The 11,496-nt window shown below is 44.1% G+C and overlaps 1 protein-coding gene across 9 annotated transcripts in view; it reads right to left on the reverse strand.

Moving 5' to 3' along the window:
• The window catches only part of RIMKLB (ribosomal modification protein rimK like family member B), a 93,521-nt gene extending 82,265 nt beyond the window's left edge, over window positions 1-11,256 (reverse strand). For 6 of the 9 annotated variants that reach the window (XR_001889644.1, XR_001889642.1, XR_001889645.1 and 3 more), the window contains exon 1: window positions 10,855-11,250. The gene's annotated coding sequence lies outside the window, so the exon portion shown is untranslated. Of the gene's footprint in view, window positions 1-8,563; window positions 9,387-10,854 lie in introns of all 9 variants that reach the window. The other 3 variants (XM_017894281.1, XM_017894280.1, XM_017894279.1) reach the window with 2 other exon arrangements.
• Window positions 11,257-11,496: the final 240 nt, after the last annotated feature.

The raw sequence follows: 11,496 nt of genomic DNA on the forward strand, positions 1-11,496 counted from the left end.
GAATATTTTCTACTTTAAAAGTTTTTTCAGGTCAAACATTCTGGGATCTAAAACTTAGATCAAATTTCCTTAATGAACAAAGGAAAATCAATGTTATCGAGCCAAAATCTCAAAATACTTACAAATATTGAGAGTTTCTAAAAGGATGGTCAACCTATTCAACAGGTTGTGTCAACACGAGACAAATGAAGCATAACAGATTTGTATTACATCATAGAATAAGAGAAAAAAGTTAAAATCAAAGTAATTTCTCTCCCTCTCATCTTTCTTGAGCCCTTTCCCAAGGTATTTCTTTTGCACAGAAAAAGCAAAAAAATCACAACCTACCATCTGAAGATATAAGGTACCTCTTACTACTAAGAAAATCTATTTAACATATGAGCTCAAAATTCCAATACTGAAGAAAAATAAAGCTAAACGGAAAAAATACATACACTTAATATAAAATAGAATCTGTACTAGAACTCTATTGTAACACACAATAGCATCTCTATAGAAGTCTTTTGTAACACACAATACAATCTGTATAGAAGTCTTTTGTAACACACAATAGAACTTTAATAGCATTTATTCCGTTTGTCAGTTAATACAGACGTGCTTCAGGAAAGACTGTACATAGGATAAAAAATTATACTACTCAAAACTTGTTTTCAACACTATCCACTCTTGGATAGGAATCACAGGAGCTGAATCAGGTTTGTGGAAAAAAATAACAAATTTGTGTCTCTCAAAAACGTGGTATTACAAAGCATGTATTTGGTCTTCAACCCTGTTTCCTGGCATACAACTCCTAAAATCATAAGAATCTCCAAAATGATGTCTTTCTGTATGCTAATAATTGATTGATGGCTGGCAGCCCCTAGGCAGCTTTAGTATGGGGGCTGGTCACCAGAAAGACCGAGTCATGATTAGAGGGTTGGAACCTTCAGTCTCATCCCCTAACCTCTGGAGAGAGGAGATGGGCTGACAGTCAAGTTGATCACCAGTGGCCAGTGGTTTAATGCATCATGCCTACGTAATGAAGTCTCCAAAAAAAATCCAAAAGGATTGGGCTCAAAATGCTTCCAGATAACTGAACACATAGCAGATTCTGGAGGGTGACACACTTAGGAAGGGCATAGAAGCTCCACGCCCTCTTCCATACCTTGCCCTATGCACCTTTTCATCTGTATGCTTTATAATATACATGTAAACACGTTTCCCTTAGTTATGTAAACTGCTCTAGCAAATTAAACCCAAAGACAGGGTTGGTGGGAACTCCAACTTAAAGCCAGTCAGCCTTCTGGCTGAAGTCCAGAGGCCTATACTGGTGGGGGGCATGGTAGGGGGTAATTTTGGGGACTGAGCAGTTAACCTGTGGGCGCACTCAACCTGTGGGAGAGTGTCAGAAATGAATTAAAGGACACCTAGCTGGGGTCCGTAGCAGAAATGATTGTTGGTGAGGAGAAATCTCCATCAATGGATCTTCTGTCTGTGTTGATTGGTGTTGCTGAAAGAACAGGAAAAAGCACACTGAATGGTGTTTTTTCCATGCTCTCTCATTAAATTTTAGGTACGCTGTCAAGTCTCTTTTTCTATGACTTTCCTCCTGACATCTCTCCTTCTGTACATGATCCTCCGACTTTCATTCTTAAACTCTGCTTTCCACTTTCTAGAAATGTCATCCAAAGCCAGGTTTCAACTTTGTTATTTTGGAACCACTGACCCACTAGTTATTTGTTTCTCGACTAAATTTCAGAATCCATTTCAATGGGCCTTCTGGGCATCCCTAACTAAACGCCACCCACTGTTGCCTCAGTTGAGCATGTTAAAGACGGGCACGGTGGTTCACGCCTGTAATACCAGCACTTTGGAAGGCTGAGGTGGGCAAGATCACCTGAGGTCAGGAGTTTGAGACCAGCCTGGCCAAAATGGTGAAACCCTGTCTCTATTAAAAATACAAAAAAATTAGCTGGACGTAGTGGTGCACACCTGTAGTCCCAGCTACTCAGGAGGGTGACGCTGCAGTGAACCAAGATTGTGCCATTGCACTCCAGCCTGGGCGACAGGAGTGAAACTCAGTCCAAAAAAAAAAAGCCAGGCACGGTGGCTCACGCTTGTAATCTCAGCACTTTGGGAGGCCGAGGTGGGTAGATCACCTGAGGTCAGGAGTTCGAGACCAGCCTGGCCAACCTGGTGAAATGCCGTCTCTACTAAAAATACAAAAATTAGCTAGACATGGTGGTGGGCTCCTGTAATCCCACCTACTTGGGAGGCTGAGGAAGGGGAGTCACTTGAACCCAGAAGGCAAGGTTGCAGTGAGCTGAGATTGCACCACTGCTCTCCAGCGTGGGTGACAAGGGCAAAACTCCATCTCAAAAACAAAAAACAAAACAGAGAATGTATTTTTATTCACAGAAATGTTTCAGCACCTATATTCCCCATTGTGATCATTAAATTTTGTCAACCTGGTGAGGCAATGGTTCCAAGCTATTTGGGCAAAAAATAGTCTACACATTGCTGAAGGTATTTTGCATATTGATTAGCATCTAATCAGCTGACCTTAAGTAAAGGAAATTACCCTTCATAATGTGGAGGGGTACATCCAATCAGTTGAAGGTCTTGCTAAAAAGCAAAAACTGAGGAGGAACTCTTCCTCAAGACTCAGGACTTATAGAAAGACTCACAGAAATGCTACCCGAGTTGCCAGTTTGCTGGTCTGCCCAAAAATTTCAGACCCAAGACTGCAACATCAAGCCCTGTCCGAGTTTATAGACTGCTGCTTACTCTAGAGATTGTGAATTTAGCAACTCCGCAATCATATGAACCAACCGCTTAAAATACATTTACAATTTTTAAAAATACATATATATACATATATATAGATATAGATATAGATATATATATATATCTATATCTATATCTGATTGAGTCTATTTCTCTGGAGAACCCTGACTGATATACCTATTCTTATTAAGGCACTCAATTTAGAAAACTGGGCATCAATTTTTATTTCCATCCTTCTTTCACTGTTTACACAAAGTTAATTCTATCTTCTAAATATTAAAATCGGCCGGGCACGGTGGCTCAAGCCTGTAATCCCAGCACTTTGGGAGGCTGAAACAGGCGGATCACGAGGTCAGGAGATCGAGACCATCCTGGCTAACACGGTGAAACCCCGTCTCTACTAAAAAATATAAAATCTAGCCGGGCGAGGTGGCGGGCGCCTGTAGTCCCAGCTACTCGGGAGGCTGAGGCAGGAGAATGGCGTAAACCCGGGAGGCGGAGCTTGCAGTGAGCTGAGATCCGGCCACTGCACTCCAGCCCGGGCGACAGAGGGAGACTCCGTCTCAAATAAATAAATAAATATTAAAATCACCTGCGCTTTACTTTTTTTGAGATGCAGTCTGTCACCTAGGCTGGAGGACAGTGACGTGATCCTGGCTCACTGCAACCTCCGCCTCCCAGATTCAAGCAATCCTCCTGCCTCAGCCTCCTGATTAGCTGGGACTACAGGCGTGTGCCACCACACCCAGCTAATTTTTGTATTTTTAATAGAGACTGGGTTTTGCCATGTTGGCAAGGCTGGTCTCGAACTCCTGACCGCAAGTGATCCTCCTGCCTTGGCCTCCCAAAGTGCTAGGATTACAGGTATGAGCCACCATGCCTGGCCCATTTTACTCTTATCTCCAGTATATTCAACTTAAGACACTTGGACTACTATAAAAGCCTCCAAATAAATCTTGTGCCCTCTGTCACTTCCAATTTTCTAAACACATTATACTCTTTCATGTTTCCTGTTGCTTGGAATATATACCCCAAACACTTACCTATTTAGTAAACTCTGAGTTCAAATGGTTTGTGTGTTTGTGTGTGTGTGTGTGTGTGTGTGTGTGTGTGTGTGTTTTAGAGATAAGGTCTTGCTCTGCACCAAGCCTGCAGTAACACAATTGCAGCCTCCAATCTTGGGCTCAAATAATCCTCCCACCTCAGCCTCCTAAGTAGCTGACACTACAGGTATGTACCACCATGTCCCATTAATTTTTTCCTCTTTTAGAGGCAGGTTCTCACTGTTGCCCAGGCTGGTCTCAAACTCCTGGCCTCAAGCAAAATTCTCCTGCCTCAGTCTCCCAAATAGCTGGGATTATAGGCATGGGCCATGGCTCAGGAGTTAATGCATTCATTAAGTAACATATCCTCTGGAAGAATGACTTTTAGGACTCAGGGAAAATTTAACAGATGTGCTAACATTTGTACCCAAGTCATTATCATAGTATATAATTAAGGTTTATTTTTAAAAACTAGGGTCTGCCAGTGCTATAAGATGAATTCTTAAAGTCTATGTTTAAACAGTTTTATTTGTTATAAAGACAATTTCTCTTTTACAGGTTAAGTCATGATTGAAAGCATGTTCAACAAATATGCATGTTTAGGTGATGTGAGTTTATAAAACCCATTTTCCTTACCAAATTTTTTTTTTTTTTTTTTTTTTTTTTTTGAGACGGGGTCTTACTCTAACACCTAGGCTGGAGAGCAATGATGTGATCTCGGCTGACTGAAACCTCCGCCTCCTGGGTTCAAGTGATTCTCCCACCTCAGCCTCCTGAGTAGCTGGGACTACAGGCACGCACCGTTACACCCAGCTAATTTTTGTATTTTTTGGTAGAGACAGGGTTTCATCATGTTGCTCAGGCTGGTCTCAAACTCCTGACCTCAAATGATCCACCTGCCTCAGCCTCTCATAGTGTTGGGATTACAGGTGTGAGCCACCACATCTGACCTATAAAATACTTTCTACATATATTTTGTCACTTAATCTGTATATAATAATGTGAGGAACACAGGTTTCTATTATCCCAATTTAAAGAAAGACCAGCCCAAGATATCACAATAATAGACCCAAGACTGGAATTAAGATTTTCTATTTCTCTATGCTTTTTCTACAAAGAAATCAGAACCATCAAAGCTAATTTGGATAAAGAAAATAAATTCACACACTGAGTAATTATATGTACCAAACACAATATGAGATGGTTTATTTTTATCATTTAATCCTCACAACCATCCCTCTGCAGTGTGTTATGGTCTTCATTTGGCAGTGACGCTGTTTTAGCAGAGAGGTTAGATAACTTGTTTAAAGTCACAATTAGAAAGTGGTAGGGGCCAGGCACAGTGATTCACGCCTGTAATCCTAGTACTCTGGGAGTCTGAAGCAAAAGCATTGCTTGAGGCCAGGAGTTTGAGACCAGCCTGGGCAACACAGTGGGACCTCATCTCTACAAAAAATAAACACTTTAGGAAGCTGAGGTAGGAGGACAGGAGTTCAACACTAGCCTGGGCAACATAGTGGGGTCTCATCTCTACAAAAAGTGAAAAAAAAAAAAAAAAAAAATTAGCCGGGCACGTTGGCACAGGCCTATGGTCTCAGCCACTAAGGAGGCTGAGGCAGGGTGCTCGCTTGAGTCTAGAAGTTCAAGGCTGCAGTGAGCTATGATCACACACTACTCTACTTCAGTGACAAAGCAAAACCCTGCCTTTAAAAAAAAAAAAAAAAAAAAAAAGTTTATCTGGAATCCAGACATTTCTCTCTCTCTTTTTTTTTTTTTGAGAGGGAGTCTCGCTCTGTTGCCCAGGCTGGAGCACAGTGGCGCGATCTTGGCTCACTGCAACCTCCGCCTCCTGGGTTCAAACAATTCTCCTGCCTCAGCCTCCCAAGTAGCTGGGATTACAGGCATGTGCCACTACGCCCGGCTAATTTTTGTATTTTTAGTAGACATGGGTTTTCACTATGTTGGCTAGGCTGGTCTCGAACTCCTGGCCTTAGGTGATCCACCCACAAAGTGTTGGGATTACAGGCATGAGCCATCATGCCCAGCCTCCAAACATTTCTAATGATTTCACTTAACAGAAGAAACTTATATCAAGTTATTTCTGGAACATGGTACAGAAAACAGTTCCTAGGTTTAATGCACAGTACAGTTCAAAGTCCCAAAGTTTCATATTTAACATGATAAATGTCTGGCCTTCTGTCTAAATTTTCTTCCCAGATATTACTTTGAAAAAGGAGTTAGAAAGCTATTCATTTACTCTCAAGCCCAAGGCTTTATAGATATGGCTAACTAAATCACATGTCAAAGGAATAAACTAACAACTGAGAACTCCAAAGCCTCAGGGAAGAATTCCAAGGTTGCTATTTGGGCAAACCTGCCTGACTTTTTCCAAATACAGTTTTCTGATAAAGTAGGAAAAATTCAAATACTCCTCAAAATTGGAGAGCACAGTAAGAAATGGTCTGATCTTATACAGCAATTCTATATTCCATTTTAGAGATCTTATTTCTAAATTTATAGGAACATGAAGCCAAAAGCTAGTATCAAAAGGAAAAAAAGGAAATGTAAGAAGTTGAATACAGAATAAAAACATTTAAGAAACGAACAGGTTTGAACCTTCTTTGTCACAACTTGATATACACTTTTGAAATAAAAGGTATTAAAATTAATCAGGCAAGTAAATGTTTAAGCAGATTTTTGTTTTGCCAGCTCATCAATTCACAAATTAGTACACATATCCTAAGAATCCAGTAGACTCCTTCAGACACGGCTCGGATAACTGACAGATAAAAAATACAGAGATTACCAAAATTAGTCTGTAAACTCCATGAAGAAAGAACCCATAACCATTTTATTCCCTGATGTTATCCCCAGTGGGAAATGCATAATCTGATATGTAACACTGAGAAGTTATGGAATAGAACATATTTTAATAATCTGCTTTATCAAGCTGTAAAAGAGTATCAAAAAATCATAGCTATTTTAATATTAAATACCAGGCAAATGAGAGTCCCCATAAGATCTTTTTTTTTTTTTTTTTTTTGAGGTGGGGTCTTGCTCTTTCACCCAGACTTGAGTGCAGTGGCGCCATCTCAGCTCACTGCAACCTCTGCCTCCAGGGTTCATGCAACTCTCCTGCCTCAGCCCCCCGAGTAGCTGAGATTACAGGCACGCACCACCACATCTGGCTAATTTTTGTATTTTTAGTAGAGATGGGGTTTTGCCATTTTGGCCAGGCTGGTCTCAAACCCCTGACCTCAAGTGATTCACCTGCCTCGGCCTCCCAAAGTGCTGGGATTACAGGTGTGAGCCACTGCACCCGGCCCCCATAAGATCTAAATGTAGCTATCCAAAATTCCTAATTGTTTTCGGGTTCTCTTAAAAAAAAAAAAAGGAGATCAAGCGTGTGCTTACTTCCCATTTTGATCATATAACTGATCCAGAAATAATTAGCTTTGTTAACAAAGTTAGAAGAAAAAAACAAAAACATAATTTCAGAAAGAAGAAAAAAGATATAAACAGATGGGTTCCATGCAGACCAGCCTCTAGAGGAGCAGAGCTGGCTAGCTCTGTGGCTTTTGTCCTCCAAGCCAATTTTGAGAGGGGAAAAAAACACACTGGAAAAGAAAACATTAAAAATAATACCATGGCAGACCAGGCGCGGTGGCTCAAGCCTGTAATCCCAGCACTTTGGGAGGCCGAGACGGGCGGATCACGAGGTCAGGAGATTGAGATCATCCTGGCTAACAAGGTGAAACCCCGTCTCTACTAAAAAATGCAAAAAACTAGCCGGGCGAGGTGGTGGGCGTCTGTAGTCCCAGCTACTCGGGAGGCTGAGGCAGGAGAATGGCGTGAACCCGGGAGGCGGAGCTTGCAGGGAGCTGAGATCCGGCCACCGCACTCCTGCCCGGGCAACCGAGCGAGACCCCGTCTCAAAAAAAAAAAACAAAAAAAAACAAAACAAAACCCTGGCATTAGTTACCATGAAGCCAGTGCTTTTCTGCAAATCTAACATGCACACGGATACGTATGGCATATAAATCTAAAATGTATTATATATAGATACTTTTGGAGGTACTATCTTATTTCTTAACAATCCCTAATATGACAAGCAGAAAATTCCAAGAGACAATTAAGAGACAATTTCCAACATCTGTACGTAATCTCCCTACTCAACCTCTCTTGAAACAACCACACATATCAGCACAGCTAACATTTAAAAATAATACTTTTTTCACTATCACTCTCTCCTCTTCCCTCAGATTCTAATAATATATTACAGTTTTCTTTTTCCTTTTTTTTTTGAGATAGAGTCTTGCTCTATTGCCCAGGCTGGAGTGCAGTGGTAAAATTTTGCCTCACCACAAACTCCACCTCCCAGGTTCAAGCGATTCTTGTGCCTCAGCCTCCCAAGTAGCTGTGACTACAGGCATGCGTCACCATGCCCACCTAATTTTTATATTTTTCACAGAGACGGGGGTTTCACCATGTTGGCCAGGCTGGTTTCGAACTCCTGACCTCAAGTGATTCAACTGCCTCAGCCTCCCAAAGTGCTGGGATTACAGGTGTGAGCTACTGCGCCATGCCACATAATTACAATTTCTAGAGGCTCTTTTCTCATATGCTTGTGACTTAATCCCACTTGCAGAATACTTTGTAAACTAATCTGCCATAAAACAAAGTCTTTCTATGAATGTGTATCACTAAAGTGCCCCCAAAACAGCTGTCAGCAAGCAACATACAGTAAAACTCACCCTCCTTACTTTATGTTTGGTTCTCTCTCTTCACATGTGGTTCGTGGGTATAGAAGTTCTTCCTCCACCCATTTTCACTCAGTTTATGTCTCTAGGCCTGCTCCCCAGAGGAAGATGATAAAAGCTACTCCTGCTTCCCAAAGCGTGGAACAACTGGCTCTGCTCTGTCCCCTTTCCCCAGCCCCTACCAGTGTCCATGGTTGGTCAGTCTTTCAGCTCATAGAGAGGGGAGCTTTGAGAAATACATCTAGTGACTTACCCCAACAGCAAATCCTAGGTGGATACAAATTGTGAAAAGGGTAATTGGGAGATACTTTAAAAGAGATGTTTCTCCATGTGCCATAAAAAACCAATGCCTGAAGCTGGGTTCGTGTTCACTGGTCAAATAATGTCCACTTTAGTGTGCTTCTTCACAGTATGACTGAGAAGGGGTGGAAGATTTAGAAGAGTTTACTGGTAATTTCCCTCTGGAGAGGAAAAGGGGCCTGAATTAGAAGGGAAAAAAGAAGGGGCTAACTTCTTGTTACTCTCCCTGCTACTCCTAGATGCTACTACTGACAAAAGTATATTAAATAGGGACGCTAAGGAAACATGGGCAAAATAAGAAAGCTATCCACTAGAGATAAGTAGCATTTCAGCTGGTAGCCAATGGGCTAAAGGTTAAATGCTCGGTTCCTTACCCCCTGCGGGGGGCAAGGCAGGAAGAGAAAAGCGGCTCTTGACTGAGTGGAGGATTGTATGTGACTGAATTTGCTGTTCCCCTTCTTGGCTCTGTTCTCAGAATCACAGACTGCCCCCCTCCCTGACAAGCGGACTCCAGCACCTGGTAGGGGTAAGAGAAGACAAGAGAGAAAAAAGGGAGACAGAGAAAGATAAAAAACATCAACAGCCATGTTGCCAAACTAACAACTAAATCAATGACATGAAAGAAGGAAATTAACAGCAATAACTAAGATAGAAAGGAATAAAATAGAATTATCTCAAGACAAAATAGGTCTCCTCCCCTTTGACACAGTAACCAAATAAAACAGTAACCATTGGAAAAGAAATTTAACTATGATTATTTTTAAAATTAGAGGTTTACATACTAAAATTTAGGAAATACGTGTTAAATCTCCACGACTGGAATTTCAGAGTGTTTTATTCCAAATGAATATCTTAAAAGTATTCTGAAAATTGGTTTTAAGAAATCATTTTTTAAAATAGAAGAAATGACCTTTAAGCTACCCAATATTGTGAAAGTAACAAAAATGAGATTTTAAAACATTTTAATTTAAATGGTTAAAGAACACCCATAAATATAATGAACATATCAAGTCCACAAAAAAAGAAAAATCTTCATTGTAGGCTGCCCATATACTTTCTATACCGATTTAGAGTTGAGCCTAACTCCACAAAGATGTGGTAACAATATATATAACTAATGGGAAAATGACAGCATACTGAAAGAATTCACATAGCAGTTGCATTGAGCACGGTTAGTGTAATAACCCCACTCACAGAATTACCACCCCATCGCTATTCGCAAACACAAATGGAATAAAATAGTGGAATTACAAATGTGTGATCAGAAATAAGGATATATCAAGGGCAGATTGAAATTATTCCACCCTGGTTTGGGCTTTTTTTTTTTTTTGGTGGGGGCTGAGGGGTGAGGAGCGTAATATGTACATCATCCTCAAATTTGTAAAGAATCAAAACTAGATAAGCAATTATTTGGTCATCCCCTTCTCATTCAGAGGGCTGTCAAAGGAAAACGTGGAATGACTGTCACACTCTCTAAAATTTACACGTAAGGAGGAAAACGTGGAATCGAAAACAGGAGCTGCGGGACCGCAACACATGATCCTCCTCCCGCGGTCGCTCCACAGAATTTGTGGGAATGAGGGGCGGGTGTGTTGGGGGGGGGGGTCGTCGCCGCAATCCCGAGGACACATCAGCAGCCCGCGGGTCCGACTCCAGCCGGCGTTCCCGGGGTTACCACACCCCCTCGCCGGCGGGGAAACCATACTCCTTACACGCCCGAGGTCGCCGCCCCCAAGACACGGCTCGCCCGGTCTCACGCACACGCCACGGGCCGGCGCCTCCCGGCATACCCGCGAAGGCCGGGCCCCGCCTCGCTCCCCACCGACTACGCGGAGCGGCGACCACCGGCCTCCACTAGCCCCGTCCCCTCCCCGGCCCAGCCCCCGCCAGTGGAGGGATCCATTCCGCTGAACTCGCCCACTCGGGAGGGCGCGCCTTCGCCTCACTGCTCTACACCCGGGGGCAGCAGCGGTTGTACCGCTCACCTGGCTCAGGGGGCTCCTCCCTCGCTCTCGGCCGACGGAGCCGGGCTGGGGCCTTCGAGGAAGCGCGGGCCGCCGGGCGGCTGGAAGTGAGGGGAAGGAGAGGAGGGGGAGGGGGTCGGGATACCGGGAGCCGCCTCCTTTCTCCTCCGCCGACCGCGGCTCCCGCAGCCAGGCCGGGCGTCCTCGCACACTCGCCCAGTTTCTCACAGCCTCGCGGCCCGTCAGCCTCTCCCTCACCCCCACTCCCACACACTCTCACTCCCACACACTCACACCCGGCCGCTCCTCGTTCCCTCACTCGCCTGCCGCGCGCGCGCGCGCGACCCCGCTTACACACAGCGCGCGCGACGCCGGCGGAGACCGCCCCGCTCCCCGAGACCGAGCGCCGCCCGCCCGCCCGCTTGGCAGAGGAAACGGCCGCGCGCACCGGCCCCCGGCCCTCCTGCGCGGCGGCCCGCGACAGGCGGGGGGCGGCGGCCTAGAAGCCGTCGGGGCGCCGAGTACTGCCGAGCGGATCTGACACCTGCGTGGAGACCCGCCCTCCCAGCTCCTCGCCCGCACCGGAGCCATCGCTGGCCTCGGGGGAAGAGAGGCGATGGATCGCGTGCGGGGAGCGAAAAGGGAGCGCGAGGGCGCTCCGAG

The sequence above is a fragment of the Rhinopithecus bieti genome, unplaced genomic scaffold, assembly GCF_001698545.2.
Source record: "Rhinopithecus bieti isolate Rb0 unplaced genomic scaffold, ASM169854v2 scaffold_23748, whole genome shotgun sequence".
In the NCBI taxonomy this organism is placed as follows: Eukaryota; Metazoa; Chordata; class Mammalia; order Primates; family Cercopithecidae; genus Rhinopithecus; species Rhinopithecus bieti.